Here is a 26,890-nt window from a genome sequence, read left to right as displayed (position 1 = left end):
TTGTGGAACAATTCCTCTTATTCTGTAAGATTTTTGACAGACAAATTTGGTTTAGGTATTTAGGTGCCTTAGAAAGTCTCTCAAAAAGTACATTTTTCTAAGGCATCTACGTTTATTTAATCTTCTTTGAAACTGGAAAAAAAGTTAAAAAGAAACAGAGATTCAAGTAATCGAATTGAGTACAAAAGTGCTTACAGTATCTGAAGGTAACTCTTACATTGTTTCCTATTGATCTGTGACTCTTACATTTTTTTAATATTCAAATTTTTTTTTCCACTAAGGTACCCTGCCATTCTTTGAGTTAGCATGGCAGTTACCCTAGGTAAAGGGTAAGTGTCTAAACCCCCTTTGGTTATTCTAGGAACTTCTTCGCTGTCTTTCTTGTTTTAATTTCGTCCTTCAACTTCTTGATTAGACATCACTGTTTTTGTTTTTAGTATTTCTGATTACTTGCATTTCATTAATCTAAAATTGTTTTTGTTTGTTCTGTTGAAGATTTTTACTGGCTTTTATGCCTTGTCCTGAACTCTCTCACTGAAGCTGCATATGCCTCATACCAGTTGTATCACTGTATTTCAAAGGTAGAAAATGATTTTCTTTATACTTACAGGCTTAAGAAAGTTCTTCAAAAGTTATTAGGATGAATTTGGCTATGTTAAATGTGACCTAGGTTTACATGTTCTCAGTTTTAATTTTTTTTTCCTTTCTTCGGATTCCTTTAAATATATTATTGTTTTGCTTAATGTGCACTAAAACAAAAAAAACCCTTTCCCCTGAAATTCAAACTCTTTCTCTCTCTGATCTTTCTTAGGATTGTTTACCTCTCATTTTCATTATTTTGTTTCCCTGATTCTTATGAGTCATGTATTCCCTTCAAGCTTTCACCAGAGAATATATCTGTACATATTGGTAGCTATTAGTGCTGAGATAATTATATGAACACAGAATAACATCTTCAGATGTGAATGTGAGTTAGTGTTAGCTCAGAGATGTACTGTGTTCTGCAAAAAGAGAGATCTAATTTGCAAAGAGGTTGTACTGAAAAAGTACTGGCTGCTTCAGGGCTGGCTCTAGGCACAGGTAAAGCAGGAAATTTCCCAGGGCAGCAGACCTTCACAATGGCTATTTGGCCATGCACCTACTCTCCCCTTTCCGTGCATAAGACACAAGACTTAGTTTGTTGGCGCTTTTGCTTCTGCTGCCCAGGACAGAGATGATAAAGTTGGGCTTATCATCACAGTTGATGTTCAAGAAGTAGCTGATGCTGTTCCTGCCGCCTTTGTTTTCTCAGGAGCTGATTGTTCAGACCTTTGTTCCCTTGCTTTCCAATCTCCATCCGTAAGGAAATAAACCTCCATTCTGTGCACAGATAATTCTGTGCTTCACAATGTCATGACTATGCTGCTAGTTGTCTTATATTTCTTTTTCTCCAAACTGTCTCGAAGACTACAGTACAACATTGGGGCAATGAGGATCCCATGGCACACTGAAATTGTTATTAATGCATTCCTGTTTCCTGAAGTAGGAGCGATCCTGATTATTTTCTCTCCACAAAGCTCTTCCTTGCCATCTAAAATATGGGCATTGTTTTCCATTGTGAATTTCTTAAGCAAAACAGAAAGGATTTTGTGGTACTCATATGGACTTGTAACTTAACTGACAGAAAGGAAGACTGCACAAATATATTGGGGAGATGAAGATCATTGCTAGATATTAGTATCCAGGTAACTGACATTTAGGCTGATACAGACTCTGGCTTTAGAGAGGCCAGGTTCATGCACACAAATTATTTTTTCAGTTAAAAATGCTGTTTCTCTGGAATTGTAATTTCTCTGTAAGAACAATTGCATTGGTAATGAAAAGTTTCCTCCATTTACTTTGGCACAAGTGATGTTAACCTTTGAAGGTCAGGCCTTCTGCTCTGTTCTGCAGCTTGCTTTAACCTGTTAGCCCTTAGGTGACTTTATTTGCTTTTTGGCTTCCAGTCTAGCTAGTTGAATCAATGCTGTTGTGAAAAGGTCAGCAGCCATCTGAAGTCAGTTTATGAAAGAATGTAAGGCACAATTTCCAGTCTTTCTTTGCTATGAGAATCAATTCAGAACCTGGCACTGCAACTGTGTGGTTTTCATATAATGATTTTTCTGTACAAACAGTAATATCAAATTTGGGTAAAACATGACACATCTTTGTGGCTGATAGGGTAGCTGATGCTTGTCAACACAATGTCTGCAGTGCACCAACATACCTTTTAGTAATTAGCACCTTGCTGTCTTTGTTTTTACTGTCACTGCTATTCTACCTAAAAGGCTACAAAACCGGGAGTTGTATAAAGACATCCAGCTTTTGCTAGTGTAGGAAACTGCATATTCTGTGCCAGTTGGCTGGAGTACTTTTGTGTCACAGGCATGCAGGGGAAGGGGCAGCTCACCTCTGTCTGTGCGCTAACAGATTCTGGCAGTTGTTTCTCAGTTAGTATTGACATTATTGGATATTCATTAATGTGCAACAGATGATGAATGTGGAGGTGGACTGAGCCATCCTCTCCCATTAAACACTGGGAAACAAATGAATTTTCATTTCAGGTGAGTAGAATTATTTTTTGCTTATTTAACGCTAAATAAATAACTGGAGCTCGGTTACATCTCTTTTGCAATTCACATAAATCTTGAGCTAACGAGGAAGATGGAAAAGGGAACCGTATCTTGGACAAGACAGGAATCTAATCAATATGAGTTCCCATGAGCTGTATCTGTTCTGTGCTAGGTTCCCATTGATTTTGTAAACATTTTAGTGTTAGCCATAATCCCGTTTGAATATAAATAATTCCCTGGTAGTTTCTCCTGTATTTTAATTAATTCTAAAGTGACTGACTTGAGAACTCTTCCTTTGGTGTTATTACTAAAAGAGCGAAATTCTCACTCATTGTTTTTACAGCCCTAATCTCTGACTGCTGTGAAATCAGTAAGCATATTAGGTTTTCAGGAGTTGGCGATTCTGAGAAAACCACAGACAGCTAGGAAGCGTCCAAATTGGATGCTGCAAGAAAAGCAGAAATCTTGAGGGAAAACCAACCCATTTGCAGTAACGAGTTGTATTTTATTAATTTGTATAGGTTTGTATAGTTAGTAACTCCCTGTCCTTCTAAAGAAAGACCTGAAGCAGATTGAGATGGCATCCAGTCTGGGACTGAAGATCTGAGGCATTGGCATGGTATGCTCCTTCTCGACTAGGGGTACGGGGTGGGGGGCATGAGCTGTCTCTTGCCTTTTGAAATTGAATTAGTTGAAAAAATGTTTTTGAATCTATAACCTGGTTGATTGGTTCAACTTCAATTGGTTCAATTTCTTTGACTTCAAAGTCTTGGAAAATAATAAAGTTCAGGTCATGATACTGAAATTGTTTTGTTGTGACAGAGAAACAAGCATCCAGCAACTAATGTAAGTTAGTTGGTGTTGTTTTCCTTGAAGTATATGTACATATAGTGGCAGGTGGTGTTTTGTCCTGTAAATAGAAGGACTGTATCATCTGTTAAGCAGTTTGGAGCTACAGGGGATAAACCGAGTTAGGGATGTTTTAACTGTGGCAGCAGTAGACGCTATTCTTGATGTTCTTGATTAGGGCTGCATTAATACCCTAGGAGATATTTTTAACGTATGTCTGTTGTATGTCTTATCATAGGTTGGCTTTATGTAGTGGGGTGTATTAGATTATTGCTTGGCGCTATCAAGAAAAAATGCTTCGCTTCTTAGAGAAATTGCAAATATATTTCTGTTCTAGTTGTTGAAACAACAGCAAGGCTAAACTGCTGTGTCATGCTTAGCAGAGTTGCAGGAATAATATGAATTTTTTGTTAAGTGTATAGATAGGAAAACACCCGTATATTTGTAGAAGTTTACATATTATTAACTTAACCTGGATTGATGTGCTCGTGGTATGCCACTGAAGTTCCAGTGTTTTGGTTTTGCTCGTTTTATAGTCAGCCTCCCTTAAGAAAAGCCACTGTAGATAGAGGTTAGCTCTAGGCCCATTTTAGTCTTGGGGTCTTCTCTTACTCATGGTTAGATATATCAGTAAGTGTGTATATATCGTACGGCATGGGAAGACTAAAGATAGAAGAGCTATAAAATCGTATAGCTGCTTTTATTTTTACAGTGTCTAGGACTTCTGTTTTTGCATTCAGGCTATCACTGTGGTAGGTGTTACTCAGATGTATAATGAAAATGAGATCTTTTCCAGTAGGCTTTATAATCCAACTGTAAGACGAGAGAGTATCCTTGGTAGGAGGGAAAAGAAAATGTGGGAATGTGATTTGAAGCTGAAATCCTGGAACAGCTCCTTTTTTTTTTTTTTTATTTTCCCATTATGTAGAATCCTATTTTTTAAGTAAGTTTTGCTTTAAAATATATTTTTGTAAACCTAGAATAATTGCATTGATGTGTTGGTTATGGTAATGAAAGGAAGGCAGAGGTGTATTTCTCTCTGAAAAGCAGGAAATTGTGCTGAATTGTTGAATGAAAGCTGCGAGCCTGTCCCCAAGTGAAGGAGCCCCTGATGCCCAGTTTAAGATCAGATCTCAGCAAGGGTTTCCTGTCCATCCTGCTCCGTAGGGCTGGCAGTTGTTTGAAGAGAGTAGCAGCTCCCATCCACCCCAGGGAGAGCTGCAGTATTTGTCAGGGTTTTTAGGCACCATGGAGAAGGATTATTCCAAGGAGGTTTTGAACGGAATTATATGCTTGTAGTGATACTGTTAACTCCGAGCTAATCTCAAGTACAATGTGAGAGACTGAGTGACTGTGCTTGTGGGATTTTTGGTTGTTTTTAGCAATGAATTGTCCAAGGTGATTGTCATGATCTAATTCTAGTTGCAAGTCAACGTCTTGGTGCCAAATGAATGATTCTAGATAAAATTGGAAAAGTCCGTGATAGCCCTTAAAAGTGAAGACAAACATGATAGAAAATGGTTCATCAGTCAAGGAAACTATAGAGAAGGTATGATTAAATCTTTTATTGAATCTAAACGGTATGAACTTGGACTCACATATCGACTTGTACAGAGTCACATGATTCAACAGAGAAAAATGGTGAGAGTAGGGCTGATAAGTGCTATGCGGTACGTCCTCTCCATGTGTTGCTCCCATGCTGGCCACTGAGGAAGAAGCTAGAGCTGAAAGCTGTTTGCTGTTTCACTTCTGCTGATTTTCTGATATGAGAAGTAGCATTGGTTAGACTTGGGAGGACTTCTCTGCAGCACACAGCTTCTTGATTTCTGTAGCCTTTCTGGGCTCAGTTTGTATGCTGGTGTCTTTATTGCTCATGAGATGGCTTGTGGTAATAGTGTGTGGACATGATAGTCTATGTGCAGATGACGTACAACTTAAAAGTTTTTTGAGTTTTCTCCTGTGAGCATCTGGCACTGTAGTGCAGGACAGAATCACAGAGCAGAGTCCTTGGTATATAGTGAGGTGGTGATTATACTTGGATTGCAGCTGTGAAGTAATGACCTGAACATTTCCTAAAGAGTTCAGATACATTTTGGCTTAAATGCAGTGTTTTGTTCTCATGTTCTTCTGTACTTAGAGGCTAACTCTTTTAATATTTAACCATTATGGTTGGATCGAATGACGTGTGAACAGAGAGAGGTAAGCGTGAGAATAGTTGTTAGTGTATGATTGAATCATTACGTGCTTAACAGTTGGTGTGTTGCTTGCTACCATTTAAGGACTACAACTATCTCGCACCAAGTTTCATGAGTTGTTACCTTAGTCACTTTGTAGTGAGGAGGAACAATTCCGAAGGCTGTTTGCAAACTAAATGTGAAGGCACCAGAAAAGGTGCTTAAAATAGTTCTAAGCTTTGATTATAGGAGTTGCTTATTTATGAAAAGAAGCATCATCCATCACTGCACGCGTACTCATGCATATTTATACACTAGTATATTTTAAATGTTAGATACACCCGTACCTTTAGGCTGTTGTTTTGTCTGTTATACTCATGTTGCAATAATTAAAACAGAAACAAACAAAAACTCATTTTAATGTAGTAGAGCTTACGAAGCCTGACAGGATAGAAATCATTATTTTTTTTCATGGAAAGCATACAATAAGACTGCTATCAAAACTGTACTGTAACCAAACTGTGTGTCAAGGAGGTACTGAGTACACTTGGACTGTATTTGTTGCGTTGTTTACAAACTTCTCACTTACTGCAAATGGTATCATTCCATGCAAAAGGTGCCAGTCATTTTTTTCCCTGTCTCATCCAACTTTATGCAATCCCCAGAGTCTTAATTTGTGATTGACTTTTATTCATTTGGACGGGTTACCTGTGTAGACTTTCCATCAATTTGTATTTTTTTTTTGATTTTTAGCTGAGGTTTATGAGAACTTTGTATGCTATGATAAACATATATTTACACCTTAGACCAGTGGTTTTACCCATTAGTCACCGGCCCTAGGACTAGAAGTAAATTGTTAAGCATTCTGCTTTTAGCTGTGCTTGCTCTCCTGTGTATTGGTGGGCATGGCGTGAGAGTTAAACTATTTCTGAGTGGTTCAAGCAGAATACACACATTTTCCCAAGCTGTTTATCATTCTTTTTTCCATTGTCTGTGCATTGACATTATTTTTCTCGTGTCTTATTTTTTTGACCAGTCACATTAGATACTGTTCTTAAGGTCAGCAAATGAGGGTTTTTTTCAGGAATTCAATATATAATAAGAAACTATTATTAAACTCATAACAGAGCATATCTGTTCACAGTTCCCTGATTTGGCAACTGAAATGAAGTCATTCTCTGTTTTGTAATGTGTTTCTTTTCCTCTTATCTTCAGTATGTTGTTATGGTGTTTTGAACATGTGGGTCCAGATCTTTTAAAAGAACTTCTATGAAAGTTTTTCCAGGCTACCCAGCTAAGCAATCGCTCTGTTTTTGTTTCTCAAGAGGGTGAAAATTAGTGAGAATGGCCGCAGCCCACTTAGGATCAAACTTTTAGTAGCCAGAATGTGTTTTATCAAGAGGAGAAAACAGTTGAGTTTCTTCCGTACAAATAGTGTACCAGTTAAAGCATGAAAATGAGCACAGCATAAATAAAATGTACAATTCTCTTGCTAGAGACCAGCTGTCAGTGCTTTTCCCTTGCCTTGGTAAATGCCTTGGCCATTAGCCTTGCAAGGCAAATTTTCTTCTCTCCTGATGAATCTTTTTATGAGCAAATATAAAACAGCTCTAACTTCACCTTCTGATGAGTTTACTTTGTTGGAATGGTGGCTGGGGAAATGGCAGTTTGAATCCCCCGAAATGTACGAGTGACCTGGACACTAAGCTTGTCTGAACACATTAAATGGCTGGGCTGTAGCACAAACAACAAACTGCTGCTTTCTCCTCTATTGAAAGGTGGTGGTGGGAGAGTTGTTGCCTTTTGAAGGGGGAGAGAGAGGGAGGGAGAAAGGGAGGAAGGCAGGATCAAACCCTAAAGATATTTCAGAGCTTTATCTTCTATTTAAATCCTTAAATTCTCATGACTTGAATGGGTGTTTTAAGTGCTTAAGTAGGAATTAGGAGCCTACATGCTTTGGTCTGTTGTGCTTAAGTTCTCAGGAAAATGTTAAGTGGACATAAGTTTGAATGGAGTGAGTCCTCTAAGCCTTGAGGAGAGGTGGAATTTCATCCAAACTCTTGTCATTATGGTTTTCTGTCAACTAATGTGGGCAGCTTCCCACTCAGCTGGATCACTGATGTGAATCCCATGCTGTTAAACATCGTTTATACATGGATCCTGAATATCTGTCTTAGGGTTACTGATTTTGGTATAGAAACTAGACACCTGCACATCTTAGGAAGCTAGTAATACTTAGTGACCTCTAAAATAGCAGTTTAGACCCAAGCATTTGTTATGTTCACCACTATGTTATTTGACTGAACAATTCTAATATTTGGAAAGACTGTGTGTGTGTGTGCATATGAGACAAGTTTTATTTATTAATACCCTAAGGAGTAAACACTTGCAGTAATTATCTGAAGTGTCAGTTTAGCATTGCTCTTGGCCAGCTCAGCATAAAGATCAAAATTAGGGTACTAATTTAGGAAAGCGTATAATTTTTTGTATTTAAAGATGACGAAAATAAGCTGAAGTGAACCAAGCCTTTTCTGAGGTTTGTTTTCTACTGAAAAGGTCATTCATTCCAGCAAATAGATTTCATTTATATATCTTCATAAATAAAATCAATGTGTGATTTATGTATGCACTCATATTATCAGCTGATGCAGTCAGTTTTCCTGGAATTAGAGATGAAGGTAAATTGAGGGCTGTCCTAGTTAAAGATCTTAAGTTAGGCGCACAATATAGATTCTTACATTCTAAATGTTATAGCACATTTGGAGAATTTGTTGCAATGTGAATTAATTTTAAGGAGATGTGGGAGACCTCTGCAGTATATTTGAGTGGTGGATGATTTAGATGCATGAATAACGTCCTTGAAACTCGTTATTGAGATTATTGAAAGAAGATGATAAGAAATAAGTGCATCAAGAATAGGCAATTTCAGTGTGCATTGTTTAGAGAATTGCCATGTGCAATATTTAACTACTGTCCTTAATCATTGTATTTAATTGTTCAAAAAGGTGAAGCCCCATCCAGAGGGAAAAAAACACACAAGGAAACAACAGCAACAACAAAAACAAAGCCAAAAACCAAGCTAACAAACAAAGCCAAAAATCTCCAGTGAAAGAAAACTAGAAGTACGTGTCTGTGTGTGCTGGTATTTCTTGTCTGGAAGGGTGATGTTTCATTCACCTCCATTGAGACGACAAATGCACGTATATGAGTTTTCTGATTGGTGGCTTTAGAAGCAGTAAACAAGAGAAAGTAGGAACTTCATTTTGAAATAGAAGCAATAGGAATCTGGTGTTATGTTGGAATTTGAATTTCATCAGACTTCTGTAATATTCAGCTGTCTTATAGCTCATGCTTCATTTACTGTCTTCATTAAAGGCTGAGTAACTTTATATTGTAACTTGAAAAAATTTGCAGAAGTTAAAATTGAAATTGTTTGGCTCAGAGTATTTATAAGCTTGGTTGTTTGAGTTCTTTTATTCCATTTGAGAACAGAATACTCTTTTTTTAATGCCAAGTTTCATGAGTTGGATTTAAAAAGTGCTATTTTTTTTTTACCACCTACAGAGATCCAAGGTCTTTCAGAAGTCCTTCCAGTTTTTCACAGATCATTTGAAATAGAATACTGGGGACACTTTTGCAGCACAGAGTTCTTGTCTGTACTACGTTTTATCCATTACAACACTGTCTAAGCAGAATCAACACTGGTATCCAAGATTTTGTACCTGTTCTCACAAATTAGCACCTACCACACTACTTCTGCAGCCTCACCTCCATAATGAGATCTGAGATTTGTGAAAATGCCAGTAGATGTTCCACCCACACATCAAAGTTGTCTTTCTGTTGAAGTTGGCTCCTGAGGAACTGTATTAAGTTCCTCATAATTTCTTGTAATTTATACCTCAAACAGCTATTTGCTGATCATCTTCAAGGGGAATTTAAAGAAACAGCTTTGTGCGGAAGGGGGAAAAGGGACTGTTTGCCAGTGTGTGTGTATATATATCTCTTTATATATATATCTTATAAAAATATACTGAGTTTTTGGGGTCATGCTGATATTTCCCTTATTTGCTTTTCTGTTAGGGTGTTTGGGTTAAATTTTGATGATTCGTACAAGCTTTCAAGAGTTGGTTGTATGGTTGTCCCCTGTTTGGGCAGAGAATGCTCAGGTGCACTGGCAGAGCCATGTAGCTATGAAGGGTGAACAATAATATTAATCAGCCTCGCTTGTCATTTTCTCCATATATTTTTTTTGTATTTCCACTTACGCTTTTATGTGAGAAGCCAGTGCTGAAGGATAGGAAACAGGCCTGAGAGACCAGGTTTGTACGATTTGCTTGTTCAGCAATGGATTAGCTTAACAAAACCACTCTCATATGTTTGTCTAACTTTGTCTTAAAACACTTCTAGAGATGGAAACTCTACAGCTTCCCCTCGGAAATGTGTTCAACTGCTTTTGTGCTCTTACCATTTGATAACTTTTTCTAATAACTAATGTATGCTGCAGCATAAATCCTAATCACCATAGATACTTAAAATGGACTATTTCATACTTCTTTGCAGCAGTCTTTTATGCACTTAAAGATTGTTACCATGAGTCCTTGTTTTCAGAGCCTAACACCCCCAGATCTTACAGTGAAGGTTATATTAGCTTATTGTCTAGATATTCCCTGGTTTTGTTCCAGTGAGTCCAAATCTGACATGTAGTGTCTGAATCTGGAGGAGATGCTCTAAGCAATGTGTTCCAATGCTGAGGGGAGCAAAAAGATGTATTACAGTTTGTGCGTCTTTCATGATTGCCTAATTAGGCAATAGTATGATACTGACTCATCGGACTATCTGATATACACTGACTCTCAAAACCCTTGAGAGACAATTATTTTTTTTGCAAAATGGCTCTTTTTTTGCTCCTATCCAGTATCAGTGTAGTTTATTATTTACGTGTACACATATAACCTTTCCCTTTTTGAATTGCATTCTGGTTTAAGAAATTGGTTCTCCAGTTTGTCAAGGTAGCTTGGAATTCTTGTGTCCATCGCCACCATTCCTGTAAGTCCTGCCAGGTTAGCGTTGCTGGTAAATTTTGTCTGTATGCTCTTTATTTCATTATCTAGGTGAAAGCACTAAATAATATGAGCATCAAGGCTAACTCTGTGTAAACAGTGTTTAATAATACTGTTGTATTAGTAAAATTCAGGTTTCACAAACAGCTGAGAAATTGTTTTAGAACAAAATGTATATCACAAGCTAACCTTGGAGTCTTAGTTATCTGTTAGTGTCTGAAAATAACTATGGGGTCATCAGCGGCAAATGTAAGATGCAAAGGGCTAAGATGTCCTGTATCCTATCATGGTTAAAGTAACTTCTGTGCTAGGACTTCCACATAATGTTCATTCTCACTTCAAACTATATATATTTTATTGACTGTGTCCATTGCTGTATAAAAGCTTATTGCGATCACTGCAACCTTAAGGAGTTATGAAGGTGGCTGCTCAGTTGATGCAACTGAATCATTGTTTCAGAGTCTGACTCCGACTCCTATGTCTCAGTTCAGGTATCTGAGTCAGGTTTGGTTTTAGCTTTTAATCTTGTGAATAGTCCCTCTGAGTTATCTGGAACCACTCAGGTACTTAAAGTTGAATACATGGTGAAGTGCTTTGCCAGTCTGTAGCTTTGCACTTCATGATTGTTACGCACTTTGAAGATATTTCTGCTGAATGAAGATATGGTCTTGAAAACTTTCAGCTTGGTGGGATCACGACTTTCTGAACGTCGGGCATTAGAAAACTCTTGTGCATGGGACCCTAAATAGTTTGCAACTCCTGCTAACTGCAGTAACTTCTACTGTAAAACCTCATTTTGTAGTGGTGCAGAGAAAGCTGGAGTCATCTTTATACTATGTAGAAGCTGTATCTTAATTTACTCACCTTCTGTTCATTCAGTCATTGTTGAAATGCATTGGGTTTGTCACCAGTATCATCCCTTTTTATAGCTTAATCAAGCTCACACCTGGAAGCAGTTTGAAATTTAAAGTAGAGTATCTTTGAGGATTAAAATGTATTAATTACGCATATTGGTGAAGATGGCTAAAGATCCTTCTGGATTTTGAAGGCCGACTTGGACTGTCGGTTGTGGTTGTCAGGCTCGAAGAAAGTCTGTACAGCAGTTGATTTGTATTTGGAACCTCCCTGTGCTGCATTGTTAAAATAAAAAAATGATCTTATATATAAGCAACTGCTATTTTTTGTGTCTTGTATGGCTTAAACTTTTCCCGTTTAAAATAAAATGAAAAATTCAAAGCAGTAAATTCTTGATTCAAGAGTTGCATACTGAAATCTGGTTGAAAGAAAATATTTAATTGTAGGCTTTTGACACAGTGATAAGAGAATCAGTCAACATATAAGTTGTATGTATTCATTATCTTTTCCATATGGTACCTGTTAATAGCAAGTCTCTAATGATGCGTCAAACTGTGGTTTTAAAGTAAGTTGAAATGAAAAACAAAAACAACAAAACAAGGAATACCTGTTAGAAGTGAATGCTATGCTATTCCTGAATGCCTGGTTAGAGCAGATTATTGTTTTATCTTCTCAAAGCACACAAAAACACCCTCTTAAATGAAGTGGAAGGTGGGCATGACTAATAATGTTTAATCTCTCAAATTCCAATGTGTCTTTGTTATTAATGACACCAGCCTGTTTGGTGATTCCAAGCAACATTTTAAAGTTAAGGTAAAAGGTGTTGGTAGGGGGAAAATAGAAGAAACTTAATAAAACGTTAGCATGACAATAAGTGAATCTGCTAGAAACACAAAAGTCAGCGACATTCATAAATTGCAAGTTAAAAGCACTGGAAGCTTCTCTCATATCAGAAAAAGAAAATAATTGGTGTCTGCTATTGTCAGCAGTATTATTTATTTTCAGTATTTTCCCTTTTGTTGCTTGAGATGATCCATGTAATTTCTTTCTCCCTTAGCCTTGAAAATGGAGAACAGAAGGAAAGCCAGAAAAGCAAAGGAAAGGAAGCTTTGAGTGGTGTTATAACTTGGTGGTGGTGTATAATATAATTTCTCCAAAAATGAGAGTTGAGATAGAATGTACTCAGGAGTCATGCATTATATAAACTTAGTTTTCAGAATAACATGAATTTTGAATTGCTTCTTCTCAAAAGCTGACTTAATCGCTACGTGCAGTCTTCTGTAGAAAAGAGCTGAGCTAAAGCATGTGCACTGTTGGTCAATTCAACAGAAAAAAAACCCTCTCTATTTACAGCATTTTTTTCAGTGTATAAAAGTATTCTTACGTGCACATGGATCTATAGCTGAGATTTTCCTTTTTCTTTTCCTTCCTCTCTTCCTTGATAACTAGGTTGGGTTAGGCTATTTCTGGTTGTAATATTTCAAAACTGCACAAAGAAATATTGATATCAGCTTTCATTTTGCAATTTAAGCCACCCTCACAGCTAGGAAGTAAGATACATGCCACCTTATGGCCCTTTTTTAAGGTCTGTTAGCCTCAGTATCTTGGCTAGTAACTGGGTTTGGCCATTTTGTTGTGGCCCATTTTTATTCTGTTTTTGAAATTGAACCTGCATCTAGTATTACCGCCTTCATTCCAAAAAGCACTGGATTGTCCTAAGTGGAGAATGATTGCTTTATGTTTAAAGCATACGTTTTGCAGTGCTGTATAATCATAGCTGGGCTTAATATAGATATTACTGGGTAAAGAAACAGAATAATAGATGGGAACCCAATTATGGAGTTCAGGGGCTGTATTGAAGTTACTTTCCTTGTCTAAAAATTACTTTTCTGTTGTACCTTTGCAAAAGTATTTAATTTCTCAAGGGAAGGTATTTTGTTGCTCAGGAGAATGCTGTACCCCAGGTGCTATTGTGGTTGCCATGGCAGTTTGCTAGCAAGCAACCTCTTAAATACATTACCACTGGCAAAGAAATGGTGTCTTTTTGATTGCTTTGACAGATGCTCATTTTATAGAATATTCTACACTGAGCAGTTTGATTTTGGGGATAAAATATCCTTTTTTTTTTTTTCTGAAAGGTACTTTTAGATAAATAAGTTTCTGAGTAAGCTTTCACATTATTTTATTCAATTTATACAGAAACCACCTATCCTCTTTCCCCCTGTCTGTCTCATTTTTAGCATCTGCTTTAATAACTGATATACAAAGGTGATTGAGCCAAGCTGGCCTCACTTAAATAATCTTACTAGGAAATAAATTTTCAGACATGTGACTTGCTTGCTGAGAATACCTGCTTTTTTTTTTTTTTTTTTTTTTTTTTTTTCCTTTTTCCAATCGGTCCCGTTTCCATTGCTAAGTTCTGGGATGTAAAACAGCTTGTGTGCACACGTGTATAGGTGGCTGTGGGGACAACAGGTTGGGTAGAAGGAAGTGGGCTACTTCTTGTTTAATAACTGAGCCTGCTTTTTTCTTTTCCTCTTCTGAGCTGCCTGAAAAAAAAATTAAGCTTATTTTTTTTCAGACTAATGTATAACTGTTGTATCTTAAGCAAAGAAAAAGATGCGGGAATTTCTTTTGAAAGTGAGGATATTAGTATTCTTCACACCTAAGTATCTAAGGTAATGGAATTAAAAGGAAAGGACTTAAGGGTAAACTGTCCCTTTTGACACTTGCCTGAACAAGAAGTGCTACTTAGACCAAATAGCTAAGGATTATCACAGAAGGTGTTGTGGCCCAGGAACCTCTCTCCCAGAGACCCTGTTCCCATATTGCAGGGCTTTGCAAGCAATGGGGAAATGAAAAATGACAAACCTGCAGAAGAGTGCAGAGGGAGGACTGGCTCCTGTGTGGAGAGCTACGGAGGTGGAATATTTCATTCTTCACATTTCTAGTCCACCTCCTTTAGGTGGGAAGGTGTTGGCATCTCCTGCAAGAGTGGATTTATTATGCCATATAGCATAAGTTGAAGTCACAGTAAAGCCCTTAAGCGAGGTTTGATTTAGCTGCTCACAGTTTTCGATGACGGCTGTCATGAAACTTAGTCGGAAGGTTATTCTAATCCTGTTCCACAATATGAAAATAGAAGTGTAATTTAAAACAAATGACTCACCAGACATTGAATGCCTGGTGAACTTCTGCTAGTCCCTAGTGAAGGAGGTCATCAAATCAAATATTGTGGCTGAATTCTTGAAATGCTTGAATAATTTTATGACCAGTAGTAGCATTTGTAGTTATGAAAGGTAAGATAAAGATCATCAGCTCTCATGCTTCAAGGCATAAGGTAATCACTGCAGTGTTACAGGAGGGATATTTCCCTGCTGAGCAGCATTACACAGTTGGTTATGTACATTATGAGGTGTGTTCTTTCTTTCGATCTAAGCCATTAGCCAAAGAGGTGACACTTGATGTGTGAACAGGTTACTAAGAGAAATCTTCTATTTGCTGTAGAGGAGATATATGTTTCCATATGAAAGGATTTTGTTGGATCACAATTCAAGCTGTTGCGTATGGGAATGTTGATTCACTAAAAATCTTAGGAAGGCGAGGGATTCCCGTTTTGGGTTCGGTAACACTGTAGCTGCTGTTGAGATGGTTACTGTTGTTATATTAAGTGCACCATTGTTTGTTTGCTTAGTTGATGCTCTCTCTTGCCTTACTCCCATTTGGAGTTTCAGATCACAGTCTGCAGGTGTTCAGTTTTTGATTTCACAGTAATTGGTAGATAGACTCTTGGTGGGTCTGAGAGCAGAAGCTAGATCCTGACTCTGGATGTGGTCACTGACAAGGTTGTCAGGTACTGTTGGTTCCTGTCCAAGGTCTTCCCTGCCCTGATAGATTAGACTAGGCTTCCAAATGACTATTTAATACTTCTGCATTCTGTCTGTATTTCGAGTTAGACATGAGGGAAAAAAAAAAAAAAAAAACAACGGATCACAGCTCCTGCATTGCATGAAGGAGTCCGAAGTGCTACATCAAAAGCTAAACTGGGACAACAATACTTCCTGTTACCTGAGCCATTCTGAGGTGAGAATAAAAGATTCTCTGTGGTGAAGGAAAAAAAATAGACAAGAAAAAAGCCATCTAATAAGAAGTGGGATTTGCTTACTAGAGCATGCTTTGAAAATTGTTCATCTGTTTTGAATCTGAGTCGTTGAATAAAATGGTAACAGTATAGGGACTAGGATGCTGAGCTTCATCTTCCCAGTATTTGGCTTGTATATCTTTTCCAAAGCTTTGCTCATTGATTAGATATTACCTTCCAATTTGTAGTCTGTTAGTTCATACAGAAGCTATGGCCATTTGATCATGTGCCAGAATTGGTCTTTTACTGTCCGTACTTCTCTTCTTCCTGTTTTCCGCAGGATTTATCCTTTGATATAATAATAATGAAAAATAATTATCTATATTCTGAGTCTTTCTTTAAATGGGCTAACAGGGCCAGGGTTTCATTGATTCTTCTCATGAAAGTTAGTTTCCCACTTTGTAGTTACCACAGAAGCCCTTTTCTGGATACATTTACTATTATTATTATTATTAATAATGAATTGAAAACAAATGCTAGTTTGTATGATATCTGATAACTCCTTCTGAGTAGCATGAAGATGTCTTAAATATCCCAGAATTTTGTTAGACCTTTTTACAGCTGCAGTACCTGGGTACCTCAAAAGCATTCTATTGACCAGCTTTCTTCTCCTCCATTTTTTACAATTTACGAACCTCCATTTTAAAGCAGAAATCCTTGTTTATTAGTTTGTCTTGCTGTGATGTTGCACTTATTTGCTTCTAAATTGTCTCATTCATTTTTTTAGGTCACAAGGTCATCTCATTCTTCCTGTTGGATGATCGTGTCCTCTTCCATGGTGACAACTTTGTCATCTTCGCATTTCATAATCTAGCCCTTGAACCAAGGTTACTCATAAATATATTTGGCAGGATCAATTCCAAGAGTGATTCCTGGGAGATACTAAGTTTTCTCCATCTTGAGACCTGCTTTGTCAGTATAGACTATAGTGCACCGCATAGATAATTTTCTGTCTGTATTATGATGTATTCTTATATTATTTCACATCACCTGCATTTTAAGTTATTATTTCTTATGGGACACTATCAGATGTTCAGTTTAAATCTATTGTATTGTAAGATGTACTGGATGCCCTTGATTGCTTTCTCTTCCAAAATCTGCCATATTCAGTGTCAAAACAAATATATGTTTACCCAGATCACTTCTCCCTTCTTGGAATGTAGGTCCTATGTTTGGTATTCTCCAGTGCTATAGTTGCTTTAGCAATGATGATCTTTTTGGCACAAAACAATTTTCAAGTAAAGGTTTGCGAGACTAACTAGTGTAATAGGAAAACTTTGAAGCTTATGGATTTTGTTAAAAACTTGCTATTGAATTTGTATTTTCATGTTCTAGTTCTTTCAGTATGCTGGAAATTGCTCTTTGTTGTTATGAGAAAATAGGGCTTTCTTGCAGGTTTGGGTCTACACAGAGATAGCTTTTAATTGGATTTAAACTTTGGTAACTAGTGGTTCTGTTTATTTTTCTCATTCTGTTCTGCTTAGGTGAAAAAGAGCCTTTCACCATTCATTCTATTTTCCTTTGAAAGATCCAGCTCAGGTACTGTTTCCACCCTGTGGCTAATTTAGGACACATGGCCTATCTTGTTAGTCAGTCTCTCTTTCGTATCCTTGTATGTTTTTTGCTTACTCCTCTTTGAAGTGCTTTTGTGATCCTTGTGTGTGTTTTTTCTCACTTATTCCAGATAGTTGCAGTCTTTTATTGAAGTAATTTCTTTATGTTGTCCTCGTTCAAATTCTTGAGCTCAGTGCAGTCCAATCAGTTTCTTAGGTACTCAGTTGACCCTGTTAAATACCAAACCTTTTTTGTTTCGCAGACTCATTTTTATATAGAGAGTCATAGAATAGTTGGGAATTGGAAGGGATCTTAAAGGTCATCTAGTTCCAACCCCCTTGCCATGGGCAGGGATACCTTGTGTTAGACCTATGATCAGAGGTAAAGAACAAGCCTCAAGACTTCACCTCATGGGTAAAATAAAGTAAAAAATTGCAAACTGTCAACAACAACAAAAATAACCTAAAAAAAAAGTTTAGTTGGTTCTTGTTTGATTTATTTCCAACAAGTAGGACATGATGATAGGGTTACTCACAGATTCACATGGATTAGGACAGTTTTCCATTTTGTACTTTGATGATTGATAAACATCACAAGTTGCATCTTTTAATAAGATATTATATTTCATTTAGAGTTATCTTCATTTTCATTTCAGATTTATAAATATAGTTAATCAAATTCTGCTGCATCTTAATTCACATTGGAATGTTTTTTAGCAATGAGATAATGAATTTACAAAATCTGGTCATGCATAAGAGCTTCTTATCTGAACCACTTGTAGTTTTACAACATGACCTGAATAATGGGCGTATCATTTAGTACTAAGACCTATCGTTAAAAATGAGATAAGTGAGAACAAATGGCTTATAGGCTTATTTGAAGTGCTGTTAGAAGCAGAAAAAATATTATAATAAGGGTCTTCTACATAATTATTGTATCCACAATCAAAGTATTTCACTTATTGCTACAATTCTGTCATTTCTGTGGAGGGCCATGGATAGTTGGTGCGACAACTCTGTGGCTATGCTGCATCATTCTTTTTGTTTCCTATTGAAAAACGTCAAACTCCACTGAATCAGTTTGAAAATTAGATGTTAAATGCTGTAATAGAGATGTTCCAGAAGAAAGGAGACCCACTGGCTCTTATTATCCTTTGGAATTAATTGTCCAGCTAAGAGAGCTGATTTGCAGAACAGCTCTTTTTCAGATGAGGCAGGCATTGCATACTGGCCATCTTTATTGTTTTTTTTTTTTTTTTTTATTTTTATTCAAGATTTATCCTACCCAGATTTTGGAAAGCTTTCTGTATAAATTCTGACCCAGACTTCCCTGCCTCAGACTGTGGAATCTGACAACTTCATAGACTTACATGTAAAAGCTTTTTACATGGAAATCTGCCATAATTTTTCCTCATAAGCCATATTTTGAAGAATAGGTTAGTAGTGACAAACTCTAGATCTTAAAACATATAAAAAATCAATATGTAAGTCTTCAGGAGAACAATCTGCTCACGAATTACTCAGGTCTCCAAGATTTGCCCTAACCAAGGGAATTTAAACATTCAGGTTTTAGACATTAGATTTATAGAATGTCTTACATTTTTAAGCAGTTTCTATATCTGTAGACTGGACTAGAAAGAAGAATATAAGGTTAACATTACCTTTGCAGGCAGGTTCCCCTTGAAGAGAAGACAGAGAAAGTTCAAAATTCATAAAAGACTGATGAAGAAAGCAATGCAGTGCACAGGATGGAGGTATTGGATAGACAGATGCTGTGGAAGTCTGTCAGATCAAAAAAAAAAAAGTCATGCAAGAGGAGTAATAACTATAAGGTGACCTGAGTAATGTGTATGTTTCAAGGCTCATAATTTGGTGTCATGAGAAGGCCAAACTTCCAATTCTTCTAAGAACAGTAATTAACTTGTGTATGTGTCTATTTAAATTACTTTTGTTAATTTCTATAAAAAACAGCTGTGACTCCTTAGATATACACCTATGAAATGTGTATCAGAAGATTGATCTGAAACTATTATTCTTCAAGTTACGCTACAGAATCAGTAGCACGTAATTCAGTTTATAAAATAGGAAGGTGTTAAGAAATGTATAGAAATGGGATGAAGAATTATAATTGTTTGGGGAATGTCATAAACCAACAAACTAAAAGTCCATTACAGAGTAACGTCATCACCCCAAACAGGACGACCTTCTGCTACTGCCTCCAAAATGTGGTTGGGATGATGTCCTGGTGGGAGAGACCCTTGTTCAAGCCTGTTGACATCTTCTTTTGTGTGGTGCCACTTGTTCCCTTCCAAGGCTGAAAGAAGTTATTTCAGAAATATCGCACCCTTCAAAAACTATTTTATTTATATTATGAGCTCTGCTTTCTTACTTTGTTCTAAATTCATGAATGATCTCTGGTGAGCTGGAACTATATTTTTGGCACATGACCTGTTCACATTAAAAAAAAAAAAAAAAAGGTAAGTCATCCAGCCCTGCTAATACCTCCCCAAAATCTAATAAATAATTGTTAGCACTGAACTTTTTTGCTCTTTTTGATTTGTGAGAGATTGATTCAGGTTTTGTGAGCTGTGTGTTCCTGAAGAGCTGCCTATACTGCATTCCACATACAGACAGTCTGTATTTATATTTTGTTTCTTCTTGTACCAAATCTGTCTGCATCCATTTCTCAGGGAGAAGCTGGAGGTTGTGTCCGTGGTCTTTGGAAAACTCTCTAAAATATTTAGTAGTTTCGAAATGACTGGCAGTCTCTCTGTTCGTCATGGTACGAGTTGGGGTTATTAGATTGATAGGGAATCAACATTATGCTTTTTCTTTGTGTCTGCATTGAGTTGCTACAGGCAATTTTTATAGGCCCTTTTCACGTAACTAGCTAGTAAGGAGAAATAGATGTAGAATAATGAACGTTTCACACTTACTTGCTACAGCTATGATAACACACACTACAGTAGACTGTGAACCTTACTACCCTGGAAAAAAAAAAAAAAGCTATGGAGAAATAGTCAGAGGAATAAAGCAAGATCTTGCTACTGTCTGGCAGTAAGTGTCACTTTTAATGTGTGAGTATTGATGTTTCCAAAAAAAAAAAAGATAGCCTGATTAAGATCTGTGAGTAAATCTGCTTATTAAACAGACACATATAGCTATCAGCTCAAAAATTTGAGAAGTTGCCAGATGAGAAAGAAAAATTCCTCCCCATCTGCCTTTGCCCACTGAGAAAAAGTGATAATGGCAGTGAGTGTGAAGGACTGAACAATGCTGAATCTTTTGATCTTAACCTCCCTCTTTTTCTGTAAAATGAGAGGTTTTTTTATCTTTCATTCAGAGGCTTAGAGGAAAATAGCATCTGAGCAGAGGCAAATATACCTTACCAGTGGTCTGTTCATTGCATTTGAAATAGTTTCACAATGTGGAAACCATTCGCTGACATGCTTTCAGAAGTTGTCACTTCCTCTGCGAGATCACAGGTACTGTACCTCATAGAGCACTGTGTTTGAGACACAGAAGTGATGGCAGACTGTTTATACAACTGCTCTTACTAGCCATATTGATAGGCTAAGCTGTTGTCAGAATTCAGGGAAGACTTACAAACTGATTTCTGCTGTAAATATGTGGTCATGTGTAGGTTGCTTTTTCCTCTCTTGAATTTGGAAGGGATTACCCTAATTTCTTCCTGAATTGCGTGAGACAGCATGTTGACTTGGGCCATTCTAGGTGGTTTGTTTTCAAAGGAAGCTGATGGTCCACAGCCTCCTGCCATTGTAAAGACAGTTGTCTTTAATGTTGGAAAAACAAAGGTATGGTTAATGTAGTCAGAAATGAGAAAGGAGTCATCGCGTTCCCCCTCTGGTGCTGTTGGCATGATTCTCTACAGTGTTTGGTTCATTTTAAATAGCTGTTCTCAGGGAAGTGCTCCCTGGAGCCATTCCCAGGGAGCTGTTCCCAAGCTGGTTTGCCACATATGCCACTGTGTTCAATGGGTTTGTCCTTATAGTTGACTTGGCTTTTGTGGAGGACTAGGATCTCCTCTGTTCAGTTGTTAACTCCCTCACTATAGGGCAAGTAGATGATCTGAAGTGGGGCCTGTTATGCTCCCTGTCTTCATTAATTGGAGAGTTCCCCAGGGCAGGCCTTCAGTTGAAGCTTTCAGGCTAAGCAGAACATCATGATCAACTTACGCTGGTGGAGCCTACGGAGTCTAGACTCAGGCTGTTACCACATGTCTTGCAGTGTATGTGCCCCATTGAATTTTTATCCAGGAGTACATCTCATGGGAATTACAGAAGTCTTTGTTACATCTGGCAAGGCTGGAATATGCTTACATGGTTTATGATCCTGTGTTTCTGCAATGCAGACACTAATCTAGGCAGCAATGGCAGTCAACATAGCAGCTCTATTCTTTATTGTGGAAATGTTGTTGTGAATACTGTGGATTTGTTTGAGGCAAACAGTCAGGTAGCAAGGAACAAACTAATCCTTAAATTGCGTAATTTTTCTCTCTAACAATACAATGAAGTGATTTTGTCTTTAAAAGTATAACTAAGACATCAAAAGCCATCCTGTGGATACAAGGACTTTCCTTTTTCTTTATACTGCACTGCAGCGGGTATTCGTGCCACTCTGACACCAATACTTGGATGAATAGTCTAGTCCGACTAGGTGGAAGATATCAAGCTGGAGAGCCTGTCTCTGTGGAGGACATCATGGCTTTGGTCTGCAGCTGCATAGACTTCTCATGGAAGGCTTGATTTCTTTGCCTGCTTGTTCGTCCTGTTTTACTGGTACCGACATAACTGCTTGCAATTATCTCTTCTGAAATGAATACAATTGTATCTGTCCAAAAGTGTTTTTGAGTTCAGAAATGTCTTGTGTGGTTTATGGCTAATTTGGAAGTCTGTCAGTTTCTAAGAAAACCTGCTGGAAGACAATTGTTTAAAGCCATAATATGCATTTCTTCTTATTGTACATCGATATCTGTTGTCAAACCAATTTCTTTATGCATTCAAGATGTTTGGGCCTTTTGTGTAGAATGTAAGACATCACCTGTCACTATTGCCTTACATGGACTCTAGATAAAACGGCAGGTTAAAGATTGTTAAATTGCAACACTGCAAAATATAAACCAGTGAGATGCTGTGAGCAAAGGAAGAATTTCAAGGTACTAATAAGTTGGCTACGTCTAAAGGAAATTCAATAAGGAATATAAATCACTTTGGTCACCTTGGAAACCAGCTGCTCATCTGTCAGTAGCTATCTGAATTATTATTTAAATATTTTATTATTATTATATCAACAACAAGACTAATCATATGCTTTAATATGTGATGCTGTAGCACATTAATTTGCTGACACAACACCAAATATGGAATTTAGCATATGTGTTATAATGCTCTTTGTATTTACTAGCCAGTTCTTAAAAACTCCCTGTGACTGAATTAAGATGGATGCTTTTGAATTTTGTGTCAACTTTGTGTTAGTGCTTCTTTTGTTGCTGATTCTTGAGCAAATTACAGTATTTGGTGTCCCGTTAATTATATGCCTGTACTTAGGATATCAGGATAGAGACTTGCAGGGTTTTAAAGTGAGAAAGAACACCTGTATTTAAAATGAGCATGGCATGCACAGGCAGCATAGCTTCTTCTGCACCTACTTGTGGGAATTAAGGGTTGTTTTAATTGACATATATTTGAGTGTGTGTGTGTGTATACACTGATTATTTAAATAGTACTGACGATAGCTATTACTTTTATCAGCTTGAGATTTTGTGTGTGTGAATTCTAGTGTGCCTCATGATCTGAGTCTTGTCCTTAAGTCAAAGAGAACATCCTTGGGATGATACGTTTTTCTTGTGTTTTAAGTAATAGTAGTTTTATGGGAGATTTATCAGATTACAAGAACCTTGTACCTAGTTGGAAAACAGGAAGATTATTTGTATAACCTAGAATGTGTAGATTGCGTGCTGTATTATACTCTTCTTATAAATACGATCATGTAGCACAATTTGTTTCAGTCTTCCTTTGGTTAGGAGTTCTTTATGCCACTGCATAAACCTCAAAATAATTTAAGCAGGGATTTCAATATCCCTATATCATTTTTCTAAAATTTTTTTTTCTTAATGCTATCTCTAAAATCATTTTAACAGTGTCTGGTACTGGGATAATTTTCTAAAGTTGAAGTGGCATAAAATTTTACCCTTCTAAAACCTTTGTGATGCTTCAGAAGCAGAGTTCAGAGCATATGACAAGTTGAGGCAAGTGGCATGTGCAGTTAAGATATTTTAAAATTAATAAACAGAAAGCTATTCAGAACAGACTGTAAAAAAATGATGAAAGGGTTGTAGGGACTGATTTATGAGGCAAGACTAGAAGTTAAATGCATATAGTTTGGTTGAAAGCATAGAAGGAACATAAGTATCTTCAGGAATGTACAGGAATAAACAATTGGAATGCATTTTTTTGTAAATTCAGGATCAACGACTAGACAAAAGAACCATTTTAGGTGCTGAGATAATGGGAAAGTAGAACTACGGAACATTTTTTAATTTTTAAGGTTTCTGAAATACTGGAAGATAAGTAGAAACTGAGTCTTAAGGAGATATTTTCAGCTTTGTTAGGTCAGAGGATTGATTAGTCTATTGTGCTGATAGATTATTTCACTTCTTTATATTTGGATTTGTGAAAGCACTACAGGAGGACAAGAAACTGTTCTTTGTTGCAAGAAAGCAGATGACTTTAAAACAAAGTATTTTTTTAATCTTGAATATTAGTGTTTTGTGAGAAAGCAGCATGTGTTCTGTGTACAAATCTTGTTATTGTGCATTACTCATTTTTCCTTGACATTTATTGTACTCAGAAACACTGATGCAGTCTAGATAGGGTAGTCACACCTTTCCCTTTGATTTAATAGAATGTCAAATGAATTATCTCAAAAAGGCTGCTAGTTGTATTAAATGATGCTTTTATGACTCAATAGGGTTTCAATGCATCACTCGCCGTAATGAAAAACAATGCCTAGCTAATTAAAATTGCGTCTATCAGCTGTTAAAATTACAGTTATTAGCATCATTCTTGCAGGACTTAAGTAGAGTGGAAACTTGAAAATTCTTGAGTTTGCCTTTCCATCTTAAATGGCAGTCTGATTCTTTGTTCGTTAGTACTTAAGAAATACCAAACATGGTAATACAATTGGTTAGATTACTTTTTCCCTGGCTAAAGGAAATAAAGTTCTTAGCGTAAAATCATAGAATCACAGAGTATCCTGAGTTGGAAAGGACCCACAAGGATCATCAAGTCCAACTCCTGGGTCTGCAGCCAAAAATCAGGCCGGACATCTGAGAGTGTTGTCCAAATGCTTCTTGAACTCTTAGTCCACCTGGATCACAGAGGCCATCATCAGTGTTGAAGACAAAGGCAAAGAAGGCATTGAACATTTCTCCTTTGTCTATGTCCCTGTTTGTGAAGTTATCATCCTCATCAAGTAATGGACCAATGTTTATTCTGGTCTTCCTTTTGCTGTTAACATATCTAAAAACAACAACACTTTTTTTGTCTCCCACAGTACTGGCCAGTATAAACACTTAAAATAAGAGAGTTTTGCTTAGAAGTACTAGTTTTAGTACTATTGTTACTATTACAGAAATTCTATTAAACCAAAAATGCTTAGACCAAAACACAGAGGATGTATTAAGGTGAGTTCAGTTGTTATTTTTTACTTAGGTTGTAACCTTCTTGGTATAGGTATAATTGTATGTGGTGTAATTGCCTAAAGTAACTAGGAAAATAAAACTAATATTCACGTTAAAGAAAATGTACAGCATTGAAGAGGCTTTCAGGGTAGGGCGTAGCTGCATTACCTGAGTGTTCCCTAAGCTTCCAACCTTAGATACTGTCGCACTGGGGGAACCTGGTGTGCTGACTCTAAGGAACAGTACAGAGCACAGGGTGGAGTGGAGACACTACAGCTAGGCTCTGTAACTAGATGGGGACTTGATTATTCTTGTGCACACCGAGACCGATATGCCGCACTTTTTGCTACCCTGAGCCAACAACCTGTCATGTTTTGACAAATGCTGTACTCTAGTGTACTTTTGCTCATTATAATATCATTATAATACCAAAACACATCTCCATCCCCAAAGCTACCCGCATCCAGGGCGCGACCACCCCTCACTGAGCATGCGCTCTGAATTTCTCGGAAGCCTATTCCTTTAGACGGAGACGGGAAATCTTTTCACCAATCATAACTAAGATATGCTTGACTAGAGTCACTCAAGCTCCACTTTATATTTTATAGAATATAAATTGGCCTAAGAGAGAGGGGATGTTAGGGAAGATTCCATCGTTAGGGAGGATACCACCATCACAGGAGATACCATCACGAGGGAATACACCATCCCGAGGACCTCCTGACTCCTGGTATCAGTTGATGGGCTGAGCCTCTTTTCCCCCCAAATTGGGATACCTTTGGGTGAGATTTGAATGCTTTATTATACTGTGTGTCTCTGCGGAAACTTAGAAATCTCTACAGAGTCTTTGTGCCTTTTAACGCATTAATTTCCAGGCTGCGCACAAGTGTATGTGATGCATGCTAGCTTGCATTTGTAGACGGTAAATTATCGCTGGCAATCCAAAGAGCCTGTGTACCTGTTGCTGTAATAAATTGCACTTGATTGCATTGTTCTTAGCCGTGATAGTTCTCATTGAACGCGACTAGAGTAAGGGCAGTTATATGTTTTTGGTGAATCCATGACCGTGGTAGTTCAGTGCTAAGGGCGGTTATACGTTATTGGTGAATCCGTGACCATGGTAATTCAGTGCTAAGGGCGGTTATACGTTGTTGGTGAATCTGTGATTGTGATTGTCAGTTTGGACTTTGATTGGAGTTGAACTTGATGATCCTTATGGGTCCCTTCCAACTCGGGATATTCTATGATTCTATGATTGTGATAGTTCAGAGTCCTGAATACGACCTGACCCGTAGCGGTTAATCAGCTACACCCCTTAACGCAACATTGTAGCACTTTGATATAGTGAAGCTATAGCTGGTATCTTGCTTTGTCTTGGAGGTATGTGGATTAAAGCCACGGACTTGCTTCCATGTAGTAGTTTGACCATGACTGCACAAGCTAGCATTAGATATAGTTGAACCAAGTCCAGGAATGTGTTAATTGCGCTTTTTCCTCTTAATAGTGTCTTTCACACACACAATTGTATGAAGATCTTCCATATATTCTCCATTTTATACCAATAATCAGAGATACAATTATAGGTCCTGGGTAGGTAGTCAAAACTTAGAAATCTGATGTGCTGTTATGATGGCCACTAGTAGTTAAACACAGTGATTATTTTCAAATAATCTCAGCAATTTTAATGTGGAACACAGGAATAGAGGAAGTTTCAGCTTCTCCAAAGGATTACATAGATTTGGGAAAGCAAAGAGACAAGGTTGCATTATGTGAGAAACTAGATGTAAGAGAATTGTTCATTATTCAAAGACACTAAGTATGAAGAAGAACCGTCCTGTAGGAGAAAGAGAAATAAAGGCTATACATTCATAGAGGAAAAGTACTATAAACCGCAGGGCAGCAGATAAATCACAGCTACATGCATTTAAAGGAGCCTGGAAAAAGGAACTCAGATTTCATGGACTT

At 37.3% G+C, this 26,890-nt stretch overlaps 1 protein-coding gene across 1 annotated transcript in view; it reads left to right on the top strand.

Moving 5' to 3' along the window:
* The window catches only part of NELL1 (neural EGFL like 1), a 295,005-nt gene that overhangs the window by 102,270 nt on the left and 165,845 nt on the right, over positions 1-26,890 (top strand). The gene's annotated exons all lie outside the window — the stretch shown is intronic.

The sequence above is a fragment of the Cygnus atratus genome, chromosome 5 (genome assembly GCF_013377495.2).
Source record: "Cygnus atratus isolate AKBS03 ecotype Queensland, Australia chromosome 5, CAtr_DNAZoo_HiC_assembly, whole genome shotgun sequence".
Classification (NCBI taxonomy): Eukaryota; Metazoa; Chordata; class Aves; order Anseriformes; family Anatidae; genus Cygnus; species Cygnus atratus.
The sequence above is the reverse complement of the archived record's forward strand: the minus strand, read 5'-3'. Positions and strand labels throughout refer to the sequence as shown.